At 46.3% G+C, this 15,987-nt stretch overlaps 1 protein-coding gene across 2 annotated transcripts in view; it reads left to right on the top strand.

The window, feature by feature from the left end:
• Window positions 1–15,987, top strand: part of NMNAT3 (nicotinamide nucleotide adenylyltransferase 3) — a 113,320-nt gene that overhangs the window by 77,844 nt on the left and 19,489 nt on the right. The window lies entirely within an intron of this gene.

Genomic DNA, 15,987 nt, shown 5'->3' with positions numbered 1-15,987 from the left:
TCACACAAAAACCTGTACACAAATGTTCACTACAGCTTCCTTGACAATAGCTAAACGCTGGAAAAAACTCCAGATGTCCTTCCAGGGGTGAATAAACTGTGATACATCCATACCAGAGAATATGATCCAGTAATAAACAGAAACTATACACACACCAGCTTTGATGAATCTCCAGGGAGTAATGCCGAGGGAGAAAAGCCAGTCCTAAAAGGTTACATATTATATGACTCCATTTATCTGATATTCTTGAAATGACTAAATTATGTGAATGAGACTGTATTAATGGTTGCCAGGGGTTAGGGATGGGGCTTGAGAGGAGGTAAGGGGGTGTGGGTTATAAAGGGACAACTGAGGGCTCGCTGTGGTGAGGGAACGATTACGTAGCTGAGCTGTGGTGGATAAATGCAACCTACAGGCGTGATGAAATTTCGGGGAGCTAAATACACATGCTCAAGTGAACGCACGTAAAACTGATGAAACGTGAGTAAGACGGACGCATTCTCTCAGTCCCGATGTCCTGGATCCTGTACTGTAGCAGTGCAAGATGTTACCACTGCGGGGAACTGGATAAAGGGCAGATGGGATTGCTCTGAATTATTTCTTAAACTACATATAAATCTACAGTTATCTCGGGGTGCCTGGCTGGCGCAGTCCGTTAAGCATCCAACTCTTGGTTTCAGCTCAGGTCATGATCTCTGGGTCGTGAGATCGAGCCCTGCATCAGGCTCCAAGCTCCTCGTGGAGTCTGCTTGAGGCTCTCTCCCCCTCTCCCTGCCCCTCCCTGCCTCTCCTGCTTGTGTGTGCGCACTCTCTCTCAAATAAATCTGAAAAAAATAAATCTACAATGATCTCAGAATAAAAAGTTTAATTAAAAATATCAAAACTAATGCAAACAACATATGTATTAATATAAGGATAGGTGGGGATTAAGTGAGGGAGGGACATTGTCCTTCAGTGGACCTCTTCCATGTGCAGGGCTGGGGGATTCAAACAGAGTCATATTCTCCTCAAAACATTCCTGTGACCAAGTATTAATATTCCCATTTACAGGATAAGGAAACTTGAAGACCTGGAGAGGTAACACACTTTACATGAGACCTCCCCAGCAAGTAAAGGACGAAGCCCCAGTCTCTTAGAATGCAAAGCCAGTGCTCTTACCATCTCGCCATGGGGGACACCATCGCTGTAGCAGACCCTTAGTGTCTCTGCCGGCTGCTGCTGCTGCACCAGCCCTTCAGGCCTAACCTTCAACTCCTCCCCCAGGAGACAGCCCCAGAGTTAATATGCCAGGACCTGCAACTGTCTTTGTCCTCCAATGGGAAGCAAAGATTATTCAGAGTCAGACACGAGAATTTGCCTTCTTTGCTAAGCAGATCATAAAGAGAACTCATGCAAAGAGCATTCAGAAAACCCAGGCCAACATCAGATAAAACAGTTAAGTAACACTCCCAACAGTACAAAGGGCATTAATTAAAACGAATTGAAAAGATTTGCCTGTATAAATATTTTTGGAGACAAGGTTGTCGAGAAAGAGACCTTGGGGAGATTTATAAGTTACTGATAATTATAGGGAAAATAAATCTTCGGAAGACAAAATCATTTAAGAATAGATTTTGTAAACTAATGAGATTGGTTCCTTCCAGCAGGTGGATAGGAAAACAGTGAAAAGAATGGGGGGATGGGAACAGGGTAGAAACTAGGATGAGGGCAGAGAGACCCTCTCTTTGTGTACCCCTTTTTCCAGTCTGACTCGGAATCACATACCAAAGTAACTAAATATATCATTAAAGTCAACCTGGGTAAGAGGGGGACCCAAGATGAAATACAAACGGTAACAAACAGCTTTACTTTACCACAAAGGAATAGACAACCCCATTGATGGCAGTGGGAAAGCAAAGAACCAGCCTCAGGAACTTGGAAAGCAGCAGTCTGACTGGATACTGGGAGGCTGAAGCCAAAAAGAAGTATGTTACATAAGTACTGTTCTCTAGTTAGAACATTTATTTTTCCACAGGGGTGGAGGTGAGCAAATTTGAAGCTACTTTATGTAAATACTGGGAGCAAATGTGTAAATTCTTGTGGATGGTAGAGCCTGGTTTCTCACTGAAGAAAGAAGTTACAGGAGGGGAAGGAAGGGAGGTGGCATGAACCCTGTGGTGTTGGATTGGAACTGGAGGTTTCAGTATGAACACAGGGTTTTTAATGTGTATACGGAGGGGGTATTACAGAAGGAGATACAGAGGGGGGTGTGGACGTGAGTGCGCTACATAATTATATGATACATAATTATAATGTCTAACATATAATTTCCTAGTTCTGTCTTATAAGAGATGCCTAGAAACCACAAAACCCCAGTAGCATTGAGCACAACTAGCCTTCTTAGTTTCTAAATGCCGTTCAATTAAAAAAAAAAAAAAGGCCAGGGCTTTTTAGAGAAATGTGGGGTTCCTGAGCTGGGGCAGAGAACAAACAAGATGGGCCTGAATATCTTACGGTGCTGGAAAGCAAGGAAGTGCTTAATAAATGATGGGATCATGTCAGAGAGACGCCAGGGCCAATTTAAAGGATGTTCCATTGGGCAAACCTGGGATAATTTGAGGAACAATATAAATAATGATAATGGATTACACCCCACAGAATAAAATAAATACCCATGAGTCCATAGGGATATAAATAAATGATTGAATGAATAAATGAATAAACAGAGAGGACAGTTCCTCCTCACGGTAGAATTCTAATGAGTGCTGGGGAAGGAATGTTGGAAATAAAAAATCACCATTTGGCGAACATCGCAGTAATGGGTGTTGCACACCAGCATCATCAGTGTATGCTAAAATTGGTGGGCAAACGTATGACGGGAAACAGGGTATTTGCATAGTCTCCAAGACGCTTATTATTTACAGATATGCAGGGGAAGATAGTAAGTTAACAGCACCTCAGCCAAGTATCATTAGTATCACCAGAATCAGGACAAAGCGATGGCTGGCACCCTGGACATGACGCACTGAGAAGGGGCGCGACATCGTCTCCGAGGTATTCTTGCTGAAGGGCATAAATTCCATCCAATGGAGGGAAAACCTCAGACGAACCAAAGTGACGGATGTTCCACGCAAAAAACTGGCCAGTACTTTTCTCAAGGGTCCAGGTCATGAGACACTGAGGAGCTGTCCCCAGTTAGAGAACAGGATACAGGACAGTTACGTGCAATGTGGGATCCTGGATTGGATTTTAGACCAGAACGAAGTGATCTAGGGGAATTAGGAATAGTCTCGAGATTCGTGAGTCGTGTTAATGGTAACTTCCTGGTTTAGATGGTTGTGCCACGGTCATCGGAGATGTTAACATGAGCAGAAGCTGAGTGAAGAATATGGGAAGTCCTTGTACTAAGTACTTTGCAAATTTGTTGAGTCGAAAATTATTTCAAAGTAAAAAGTTAAAATACGTTAAACTACAAAGGTTATATTGAAATCATTATCCAGCCAGCAAAACAAATTCATTATGTTTAATTTTATCACGAAACCAAAATAATAGTAATAATAGTACCTTTTAATGGCTCCTTTACATTTTACAAAATGTTTTTACATTCTGTTATCTAAGCCTCAAAACAAGCCCAGGAGTAGCATTATTTCCGTCCACCCCCATTGTAGAGACGAAGAATCTTAATCGAAGAGGTACTTGGTATGGTTAAAACAAGCACAGAGCGCATAGACATGCAAAACTTCCAAAGCCAGACAAATAAACCTGCTTCCAGGTCCCAGAACTGCCATGTCCAGCCTGTGCGAGCTTGGCCAAGCCAGCAAAGCACCTCAGGGGAATGACAGCAGCTGCCTCTTGAGACTGCTGTGAAGACCTACACCCTGTAAACACTCCACGCAGAGCCTGGCACACCCTGGGCACTTACTAAGCTGCAAATGACGAGCGTGATGATGACAATGGGATTTTAGAGCTGGGGGCAGCTTCGCATCCAGCCCAGCAACCTTGTCCACCCAGCACGGGAGTCAGAGCATCACCAACTATAGCTCTGGCCCCCCTGCGGACACTGGGAGTGGGGTACAGCTTAATACTGTGTGAGGGAATCCGTCTCTTTGTAAAACAAACCAAAAAAAGTGAATATCATAGAATATCCATGTAAATGTGCATATATTTATATATTTTTAAGAGTTAACGATAGGTACATGCCCAAAGCGACCATCTCTACTAAGGGTATGTCTAAGGAATGAGGGTGAGGAGGAAGGCGGGCCAGTCCCTTGCCAGGCACCCTCTGCGCCACCCTCAGAAGCATCCCAGTCTGTGGCCAGTGCTCTCGCTGTCTGTGAGGTGCTTGGAAGCTTAAGCTGTTTGAACCTAGGATGCCCCTCCCGGAGGTCCATTCAGGACTTCAGCACGCGTGATGAGCTATGGACTAAGAGGCAGGAGGAACGGCATTGCCTTGCCCAGTGCTCTGCACGCCGCAGCTGCTCATGGCATACTTACCATGGGAACTTGGCCTAGAGAGTAGTGATTGTCTCCGTCATACTTTGCACCAAAGTGCTTTGCACTTGGTGGTCTTTGTGTCTCTCTCTGCCGTGTTGAATTCAGTTGACTTAAATCTCTTAAAAATTAGCACAGGACAAATCACACGTAATCAACAATATCCGTGAACATCCCGCAGATCACTCCGTGCAGGCTGACGTGTGTGCAGCTGTTATCACACTGCGTGTGTGTGTGTGTAGACAGTGTGCAGACAGTGTGTTACCAGTGTACGATTTGGGTTAAGATCTTGGGCCCTGGAACCAGACTACCTCGGTTCATACCGCAGTGCTTTGATTAATTCGCTTGAGTACCTTGGGCCAGTTCCTTAACTCCTCTGCTTCACAGTTGGTTCATCAGGAAAATGCAACTGACAGTCACACTTTCGTACGGGAGTCGTGAGCATTAAAGCCTTTAGCACAGTTCCCAACGCTTCGTTAGCACTCAGTATGTGCCGTCTGCCGTCACCATCCTTGCACATTTATGTATGTATAGTACATACAACAGTGCATACATGAAATACCACTTTAAAGTAACTTAATTACATAAGCTGTAATCTATAGTTGGTTTTTTCTGCTGTGACCACCCCCCCCACACACACACACACTGGGTGCTCAAGCTGTAACAAGTCTCATTTTGTGCTGGCTTTACAGTCCCACTGGGTCACGACATGGCCAGCACCGCTCCTGAACTAGCTCAAGTCCAGCTTCCGTGTTTCTGAAATCAGATTGGGGCTGAACCTTCCCATCAGATAGGCTGATGTGGCAGACCCATGTGACATGTTTTACTCTAGCCACAGAGGTCACTGAGGTGCCCCTGCCTTAGACTGGAGATCCTGTTTAGACTCTAGATGGTGGACCCCAAGATTCCACCATGATGCCATGTCTGGTTCCACTTGGTGCTTATTGGGATGCCGCAGTAACCTGGAATAAGTATGTGCAATTATATCTAGCCTCCCGACCTTTGATTGCAACCCGAAATAGGGACACTGTCATTTCTCTCCTCTCTAGTCTCAGCGCTGGAAGGATGGTGGCCACAGCAGGTGCGGTGGTGGTGATGGCTGCACCAGTGGCAGCAGTGGCAGCATAGATCATGGCGCGATAATGGCCGTGGTGTTAATTGCTCACAGTGTGGTGGTGGTGGTGGTGGTGGGACCGATCATGGTGTTGGGGAGGGCAGTGATCTCGTCGGTCTTGGTGTGGTGGTGGTGGTGGCACTGCCAGTGTGGTGGTGGTAGTGTGGGGACTGTGGTGTTCGTCAAAAATGCCAATCATGATTTGATGATGGAAACCGTGATGGTGACCAAGTGGATTGTGATTCCGTAATTTACATCAGTGCTTAAACCCTGGATGTCAAGGTGTGGGGGTCTGTATTTGAGGAAGCTCCCCCAGGTGACCTAATGTATACCTCCAGTTGTAAAACACTTCCTTGGCCTGGGTCTTACGGGCAGTTCACGTAAGTCAGTGCAGCCTGACCCCCTGCCGTAACTTGCCAGTGCAGTTAACTGCGCATCTCACAGGGTGTGGTCCTCTGAACGCTCATCCAGCAGAATGTTCCATGAAACCTAACGGAGCTTGGTAAACCCCGAGATTCTGTGCCTTTCTTGGAGAGTGACTGTGCACATCCACATGGTAGCGGCTCTCAGAGGATCTGCAGTCTGCAATAAACCTGTTTCACTTTGTCTGCCCTGGTATTTCCGAAGCTTGTTTGACCACTGAACCCTTTGGGGGGGGGCGGGGGGCTGCTGCTAGGTGCCGTCAATCATTACACAGAACAGCTAGGAGAAACACTAATCTAAACAACGTTTGGAATGAAAAGAAAAATAAAACTTTGAGGAAAAATGTTCCCCCAGAGGGACTAACTTTTTAGTGCTTGGTGGAATGGTTAGCTTTCCGTTAGTTTTGCAGCTCTAAAGTATGTCTTAGATGGCAAATGGAAGAAGATCACCTACAATTTACATAATCAGAATTGACCGATGAATACATTAAACAAGTAAATGAAGGGTATTATTAGAAACAAACCTCAAAAATGAAATTGCATTAAACTCCATAAAACATTTACAACCTAGGAAACCCAGTCCTTCTTTTTGTCACTAAATATGTTTTCTTGAGATACAATTGACTTTATCCTTTTATTACATACTCATTTGGTCATTACAGCAAAGCAGTCCTTCCTTTAGAGCCCAGTGCTGGGCTCATAAGAGATCCTGCATAACTGAAGGGGTTGGTTCCTCTACGCTCAGTGCTGCCCCTCAGATCTCCATGGGCCGTATCGCGATCACCCGGGATGCTTGGGAAGACTCTAAGTTCCTAAGCCTCCCTGCCAGAGAGCAGATCCAGGTACAGCCCAGAATATGTATTTTTAACAAAGACATGGATCAGTGCAGACTCACTTTGAGAAATACCAGGAAAAGTGCTGGTGTTAACCACTGTCTTCCTCCTATTCCCCCTAATGTCAATCTCAGAAAAAATACTCCTTGTTTCCGTAGCAGCTGAAGGGGTAGCCTACTGGTGGAGGTGGGCTGACAGGCTACTCCGGTCTCTTCCCTAATGTCTGTTAACCTCAAGGGCAAAGCCTGCAACCCCACCAGGTATGCTCATAGGAGGAGGAAGAGGGCTTCCTCTCTCTTACAGTGATCCCTTCCCATTCACTGAGCCATCGTTAGTCTTACCACGAATAACGCAAAAAGGCAGCCAAGCAATTTATATTTTATCCATAAAATTAAGCCCTGTGTTTCACCACAGCATTTAATCCGTGACCTATTTTATTGAATCCCTTAGCAGATCTTGGACAGTTCCCTTGAGTGTAAATTACCATGAAGGTAAATTGAAAACGTATCAAGAAATGGGCAAGGATATTAGTGCAGAATCAAGGAGTCATCAAGCTTCAGTTGTTCTGAAGACTTTTTTTAAAAGTCTCTTTTCAACATAGAGTAGAAAGAATTGATTTGATTAATAAAGACTTTACCTTTCTTAGGTTACCATATACCTTCTGCATCATACATAACTCCGTTTAGAGGTCCCTTCCTCCAGAAATTCTGCTCCATCTGTTCAGAGCCTCTTCTGGGCTCCTCGTGTACTTCTGCCCTCCACTGACCATCTCGTGGTGGCTGTCTGTCTCCCCCAGGACTGAACCCCCATGAGGACAGGGCTCCCAAAGTATTTATTTCAGAATTCACAGTGCTGGTGCGCTACCTGGCTTAAAGTGCATGCCATGCGGCTAGCTAAATAAACGTACGTGGCTTCCTCTTGCCTGTAGAAGAAGAGAAATGGTGTTTGTAGTGAAAACAGGGATAAGTAGGGGAAATTCAGATTCAGTGGATATTTCTAGCATGCTCTCCCACCACACATTTGCCCCGAAACTGGTCTTTGTCTCCTACATTAGCTCATTTGATTCAGGTAAGGAGACTGATAACAGAGAGGTTAAGTAACTTGCCCCAGGTCACACAGCTCATAAGCAGCAGAGCAGAGTCTTCATCACTCAGGTATGCCTCTGCCTACTCGCCCTCAAGTTCCTGCCAATACAAAGCAGGGTGTCTTTAAGAGCACAGGTGTGGCGTATAGCCCAGGACTAGTAATCGTCAATGGGAAATGAGGCTGCTTTGCCCACACAGAGATACCACAGACGGAGGCTGCCCACAGCGTGTTTTGTGCAGCTTTACCATGACTCCTTCAGCAGACTACACACCAAGCCAGAAGCTCCTGAATACAACCTGCCCCCCACTGCCTCCCGGATAGAGTTACTGTTCCATCCAAGGCCCCCAAAGAGAAAGTGATGAGTTTCTGAGGAGCCTTGAGACTCCAGCATTTGGGAATTCTGGCACGTTCTTTTTTAAAACCTGCCTACTCTGAAAGGAGACTCATTCTGTTCACCAGACAGAGACGCAGCCAGGAGTTCAATGTTGGGAAACAGAGGCACACGTAAGAAAGAGGTGCTAATACCCTGAAAGCATGTAGGACCCCAAGGAGCCAGCCACCCCATCAGAGGCTTTGTCAGCGCGCCGATAATCGGAAGGCACTGCAAGCTGACCAGCCCCGAGCACTCCTGAGACTCGGGAAAACAGTTGTAGAGAACGAGTGGAGCGAGAGAGAGGAAATAAAAAAGGCCTCGCTCTCCAGGACCAGAAAGGAAGTTTAACCCCTGTGAAATAGTGCCGCTTTGTTGTTTACTTTGCCAGTTTTTTAAGAAGTTGCACATGACGCAGGACGTTTGGAAACGAAAGGAAGAGAGAGCTCACGCTGGCCAGCTCAGGCGTTGAAGGGTTCTGGAGACCAGAGAGGGCTTGCAGTGTGCAGGAAGAGTGTGCGGGCTGAAAGACGTCGGCGGAAAGCAGCGAGGGAACCGAGGGCAGACAGAAGAGCCGCGTGCCCCGCAGGCACTGAAGGGGGAGGGAGGATGGTCACACTTCCCATGGCCACCAAGGTCCAGCCCACCCAGTGCCCCGCCAGAGGCCCTCAACTCCACGTGGGATAACCGGAATTGCTGGATCTGTTCTCCCTGCCCCAGGCCTCCTTGATCCAGGCACTTAGTGGCCTTTGAAGGTGGGGGGTGCTTCGGGCCAGCGGCGCACGAGCAGAGCAATAAAGGAGCAGGCTCAAGTTCATCTGCACTATGAGCGCTAAGAGCAATCTGGCTGAAGAAACCAACCAACCAACTGAAAAGCAGAACTTGATGAAGAAAATAAAGGAGAGCGTGCCAGAATGGCCTCAAAGCTTCAACTGCCTCATGTTTTCCAAACTGTGTTTTCCAGACTTAGCTTAGAGGCCAGGTTTAATCACAATTAGCTCTTCATAAAAGCATGCAGACCCATTTGGTTGAGATCCTGGTCTTTTTTTCCAACCTGCTTATCACCACTCTGGCTTTCTTTCCTTGTTTACCTTGCAACACTTGCTCCTGGTATTTCTTAAAAGACTTTTGCCTTTCAAGGCCCTGTTTCCCGAGGTGTTTTTCAGCCCCCACAACCAAAGAAAGAAGGAAAGGGACGGAAGGGTCCATGAAGTGGGTAAGGGTTGGACTGGGCCTGCACGCACAGGGACACTGAGCTTCTCTGAGTGGGGGTGGAGTGTGCCAGGGGAAGGGGTCCAGGACCAGCCGGCCAAGCCTGAGCGCTACCTAACGCTTCTCTCAGTTGTTTGGACAAGTGTAGTTTTGTTTTAAATACCTATGGTAATTCTTATAAAATGCTGGTATATGTGCCAAGGCGTTCTCTATGATAATAATGAAGTCTTTACACTTTGGAATGCTGTTAAGTCTTGCTTCACGCTTTGTGAGGCTGCTCGCATTTTAAGTAGCAGTAACATTTTATGGAAGCCCAGTGTTGCTGGGGGACACGGTCAGCTCTAGAGGGGGCGGAATCTCTGTCATACCCCCCCCCCCCGAAGTGATCTGCTCTGGGGCCACATACACACGGAGGTGGAGTTACTGAGTGGTACCCTCCTGAGTCCTGGCTGGCTTAGGGCCCTCTGAACCCCACCGTCAGTCACCGGAACCGCACAGCAGGAAAAGTACAGCCAGGCCTGCTTCGGATCCCAGTCCTGCCATTTCCTGGCCGTGTAACGGTAGGAAAATGATGTAACCTTTCTGAATCTCCATTCCTGTCCCAGTTATTACTATTATATAACAAACCACCCAAACTCAGTGATGTAAAGTGACCATTTTGTACACTCACGGATTCAGTGGGTCAGCCATTTGGACACAGCACAGTGGGAATGGTTTGTCTCTGCCCCCACAATATTTAGGGACTCAGCTGGGAAGACCTCAGAGACCCGGAGGGATCGGGAGTCATCTGGAGACTTCTTCACACACATATCTGGCAGTGGATGCTGGACACGGGCAGGGATGTTGACCATAGCACGCACAGGTGGTCTCCACTGTGGAGTCTCTCTGCATGGGCTAGCTTGGGCTTTCACGGCCTGGCAGCTGGGTTCCCGAACCAAGTGTCCCCCGATCTTAAGGTGGACATGTGTGGCATTTTAATGACCTCACCTTAGCAGTGACATGGTAGCACTTCACCTCTGGGTTAAACACTCACCGGTGCTCACCCACGTCCAAGGGGGCGGGCACAGATTTTGGATGGAGGAGTGGTGGGGTTCTAGGAGAGCATGCATACCGGTAGGTGGTGTGGCCATTTGGGAAAACACGACCTGCCACAATTCCCTGCTAGGCTGATGCACCGGGCAGGAGGGTGGAGGGAGTGACAGTTGCTGAGCACCAGCTAAGTGCGGCAAACTGCTTATATGTTCTCGAATTCTCACCTGTTGATTTAAATAATTCTGGGTCTAGGAAATAGAAGGGTTCGTGACTACCTCACATATCCTTCTCCTGGCGATGGCACAGGCACGGGACTGCAAGTCCCACCAAGCAAGCAAGCTTTGAGTTTTTGTTCATCTCACATCCGCTAATATGCCCTTGGCCAAAGACAGTCTCACGGCCAAGCCCAAAGTCAAGGGGTGGGGAAGTCTGTCCTGCCTTTGTGAGGCTGTGGCAGGGGTGGGTGTAATGACAGAGTGAGGAATTAGGACCAATAATTCAATCTACCATAGCCATTTTCTAGAACAAAGAAAATTGGATAAGGATATTGTGGCATTACAGCTGGTGTTTAACAGCATAATCTGGGATGCAAAATACCCATATAAAGTAGTAGGTTATCAAATTGCTAATAAAAGAATAATTCAACATGACCAGGTAGCATTTATCCCAGGTATTCAAGGACAATATAGCATAAAGATATCTATTAATATATCGCATTACGGAGACAATATATTTTTATGGAACCTAAATCATCATCTCCATACACACTTAAAAGTCATTCAATAAAATCCAACACCTACTTAGGGATTTTTTTAAAGCTCTTAGTAAATTAGAACTATAAGGATACTTATCTAGCATGACATATAATGGCATAACACTTCAGAAGCATTCCCACAGAAGCAAGGAAATAGAAAAGAATGCCTACTCACCACCATTACTTTCTAATGGCATCAGTCAAAAATAAGAACTAGACTTATAGATAGGGGACTCAGTTTTCAGTATTTGCAGGTGGTATTACTGTATCCCTAGAAAATCCAGGGGAAGCATTTGAAAACCTAGCGGAACAAATACATTCAGTAAGGTAGTCCGGATTAAAAATAAACAAACCAAAATACAGTTTTCTACGTAACAGTTGCAATACAATGTCATGAGCTATTTATATTACATAAAACATATATACTATGTAACATATAAAAATACATATTACCTGTGTCTTATGCAAAATATGAGGAAGAAATCATCCACCAGAGAAACCGCCAAGGACACCTGTCCTGGGGACTAACCTGAACTAGAAACGTGAAGGACACCGAGGGAGCGGCCCTGCCCCTCTGCTGAGAGACTTAACTAATGCAAATATGAGCAGCTCCTCAAGGGAATGGTCAGTTATTGATGGGCTTTCCAGTGAAAATCCCCATGGCTATTTTTCTTTATTTAACTTGAAAAAAGTATCCCAAGGTTCAGCTGGAAGACAAACCAAGTGCTCAGAAAGCTCTGTGAGACATTAAAATAGAATTTTTTCAAGTGATGACATGAGTGTGATTCTGACCCTGGAGAGCACAGTGGAACACAAAGTCTATGGAAAAAGATGATATATGGTAAGAGTAAAACACAACATCGGTGGGGGAGACAGTATTTGAAAAAGGAGATGAGACAGTCCCTTTACCCTTAAGTATTTAAAGAAAAAAGTCAATTTGATTACCTACCTTATATATTTAAAATACTAAAGATAGGGATGGATGCCTGGGTGGCGCAGGCGCTTAAGTGTCTTCCTTAAGCTCAGGTGATCTCCGTGCTGGGATCCAGCCCCACCTCAGGCTCCCTGCTCAGCAGGCAGTCTGCTTCTCCCTCCCCCTGCTCTTGCTCCCTCTCTCTCCCCCTCTCAAATAAATAAATAAAATCTGTTTTTAAAGATTTTATTTATTTATTCGACAGAGATAGAGACAGCCAGCGAGAGAGGGAACACAAGCAGGGGGAGTGGGAGAGGAAGAAGCAGGCTCATAGTGGAAGAGCCTGATGTGGGGCTCGATCCCATAACGCCGGGATCACGCCCTGAGCCGAAGGCAGACGCTTAACCACTGTGCCACCCAGGCGCCCCTAAACTAATTTTCTAAATGTATAAATATACGTATGATAGAAGTTAGGTTGCTCTAAGGCTTATGGTAACGTTGTTCCATCCTCCCTTCCCCTGATCCCTGGCTCCCAGAGCAATCGTGTTTGACTTTTTCAGCCATTTTCTCTAGTATTTGTCTCCCTATTTTTATATAATAAGCTTGTACTGTGTTTCGTGATTTTTCAGATTTAGATATTATCTGTTGGCTTCCCAGTTACGAAAAAGGAAGATTTAGCTCCCACACCTCTACCCTCACACTTCGCCTCCACCACAGGCTCCCCAGTTGAGTGGCTCACAACTCTGGGCTGAAGTGATACTGTTTACATTTATGTCTGCGGATGTCGTTAACGAAGGCCCGTGGTACACTGTGGTTGCCTTGTATCCCATGTGAACTTTGGTTCTCCCTGGAGGTAATCCTTGCTTCATTTTATTTGTTTCCGGATGTTCTTAGACCTATCACTAGTTCAGACCCAAATTTTCCAGAAGATCTTCAAAACTCATCTTAGTCTGCACAGACGCATCACGTACTCTGTCCCGTTTTGATTCTGCGCGTGCCCTTGCCGGGGTCCTCCGGCTCCTGTCCGCACGGCCAGCTCTCTGCGCTGCTACCACGCTGTCATCTGAGATTTCCCCTCACTGTTACCCTGGGGACTCCCTCTGCCTGTCTCCTGGTGTGGAAGGGTCTCGGATTTCTTGGATCCTGTGCCTTCTGCTTTTTTTGCTCTACCCCTGCTTTGGGGCAGTGCATCCTCCCGCATCTTGCTGAGAAAGGATCTGTGGGAGATAATTTTTTGAGGCCCTGCATATATGAACACAACTTTATTCCACACTCCAATTCAGGGGTCAGTAAATGACAGCCCATGGGCCAACTCTTGTCCATAGTCTGTTTTCCTTCTTTCTGTGAGCTAACAGTGGGGCTTTTATTTTTCTTTCTTTCTTTCTTCTTCTTCTTTTTTTTTTTTTTTTACATTTTAAAAGTGTTAAAAAAGGAATATGTGACAAAGACTGTGCATGGCTCAGAAAGCCTCAACTATTTGCTGTCTCTTAATAGAAAAAGCTTGCTGACTCCTGTTCTAATTGCTTGGTTGTTTGGCTGAACATAGAATTCAAGGTTGGAAATAATTTTCCTTTCACATTTTTTTTTTAAGATTTTATTTATTTATTTGACGGAGATAGAGACAGCCAGCAAGAGAGGGAACACAAGCAGGGGGAGTGGGGGAGGAAGAAGCAGGCTCCCAGCGGAGGAGCCTGATGTGGGGCTCGATCCCACAACACCGGGATCACGCCCTGAGCCAAAGGCAGACGCTTAACCGCTGTGCCACCCAGGCACCTCCTTCCTTTCACATTTTGAAGGCTTTGCTCCACTGTCTTTTGGATCCCAGAATTGCTGCTGGGAAATCCAGTTCCATCCTGCGTCCCAGTCCTGTGTGTGCGACCTCTGTTTTTCTCTCTGGAAACTTTTGGAATCTTCTCCTGAAACCTGATGGTCTGAAGTTTGCTAATGGTTTGTCAGTGTGTGCACTTTCTTTCCTTCAAAGTGCTGAGCACTCAGAGGCTATTCAGTTCTGAAAACTGAAGCCCTTCTCATCTGGGAAAATACATTATTTTTTTCTTCCCTCTGTTCTCTTCCAGAAATTTCTGTTACCTAGGTATTGGACCTCCCGGGTCAGTCCTCTAATTGTATCTCATGGGCATATAATGTCCTCAGATTGATCTTCCGATTCTTCCACTAACTGACTTTATTGCTGCTGTCATCCACCAGACTGTACGGCCACGAGGACAGGAATTGGGCTGCCTCGTCACCCTCTGTGTCCCCAGCACCTAACACAGTACCTGGCGTGGAATGGGCAGTGGGTGAACATTGTTGGATGGGTGGATATTTTTCAGTTTCTCCAAGCTTCTTCCTGTTTTCTGACTGCCCCTTTGAGAGCAGCCCACTCTTGTTTCATGGATGAGCTATCATCTCTGATCCTTCTGACAGTATCATGCGGAGATTTTTGAAATCTCCTTGTGCCCTCTGCATCGATTGCCTTTGTGTCCTCCACGTTCCTTTCCTCCTGGTGATGGTTTGGTCTCTCTTTCACGGTCAGCACCTTTCTAAAATTTGTCTCTTAGACTATCCACTCATATTGGCAGATCCGGCCCGAAATGCTGGCTGCAAACTCTGAGTATATGGGTGAAGCTGGCAGGCCCCCTGGCCATATCATCAGGCCCTGGATCTAAGACCCCTAAATGTGAGGATCTGTAGGTGTCTTCTCCTGGGTGGGACTGTTATTCTGGAAGCCGAACTTTAGTCTTAAGGATGATATTTCTCACTCCTCTCACTTGTGCCTGTATCTGGGAGGCAAGGGTCTCTCCAGTCCAAGATTGGCAGAAAGCAGACATCCACCCTTCTGCCAGGATGGGAGAATGGGTAGGTGACTAGATCTAAGGGGTCTGAACTGGTCGTCCTGTGTTCGGGCCCTCTGGCACCCCCTTCTCCCATTCCTGAGCCACTCTGTGCTTCTGCCACACAAGGCACCTTGCCTCTCACCTCCTTCGCCGCCTGAACACTCTGCTTGTTAACCATTGTGCGTCAGCTCTCCAGCCTGCATTGACCTTTCCATCCATTGTCATCTCTTCTTACTCTTTTTGCCCTTGTGATTTCATATGTATTTTATTCCTTCATTGCCATTTTATTAGAATGGGTGGAGATGAAGAAGGAATTCTATCCTCCATGTTAAACTCACAGCCATCTATTGCTATGGTAACCCCAAAGTAAGGACAGTAGAGCTTCGTACTAAGAGATATGCTGGTCACGTTACTCAGAATTAACAGTCAGGTTCACGTCCCTTGAGAGCTATCAGTCTCATGGGAAAGACAAACAGTTCTTTACTATACAAATGCTGTAATGGAGGTGTGTGGGCTGCAGTGGGGCCGCTGGAGAAGTGCCTGCATCTACCTAGGGAGAAAGGAGGTCACGTGAGAAGCAACAGAGGGATTGTGGGAAACGGAAGAGGCTTGAGCTCGTGACCATTTGGAGGGCAAGGAGTTTTAGCCCAGATTGTTATTTTTATTGATTCTCCTTTCCTGGATGCTAAAACAAAGCACTGATTTCTCCTTGTACCGCCTGTCCTGTCAAGATGAGCTAAACCATCAAGGCGACACCTGAGTCTCCGAGATGCGGAGCAGGGCTGCCCGGATGGCCGCCTGGTGCCCCACCCTTTTCCTCCGGTCAAACAGAGATTAATGTGCAAGTTAAATGTATGTAAATGACCCAAGAAAGTGGGCTCTCTACAGAAGTTAGCCTTTCCTTTTTTTAAAGTGGAAAAGAAAGATGATATTCCATACATAACATG

Source organism: Ursus americanus, chromosome 20 (genome assembly GCF_024610735.1).
Source record: "Ursus americanus isolate L20-20 chromosome 20, mUrsAme1.1.p, whole genome shotgun sequence".
In the NCBI taxonomy this organism is placed as follows: domain Eukaryota; kingdom Metazoa; phylum Chordata; class Mammalia; order Carnivora; family Ursidae; genus Ursus; species Ursus americanus.
This window is presented reverse-complemented; position numbering and strand designations above follow the sequence as displayed.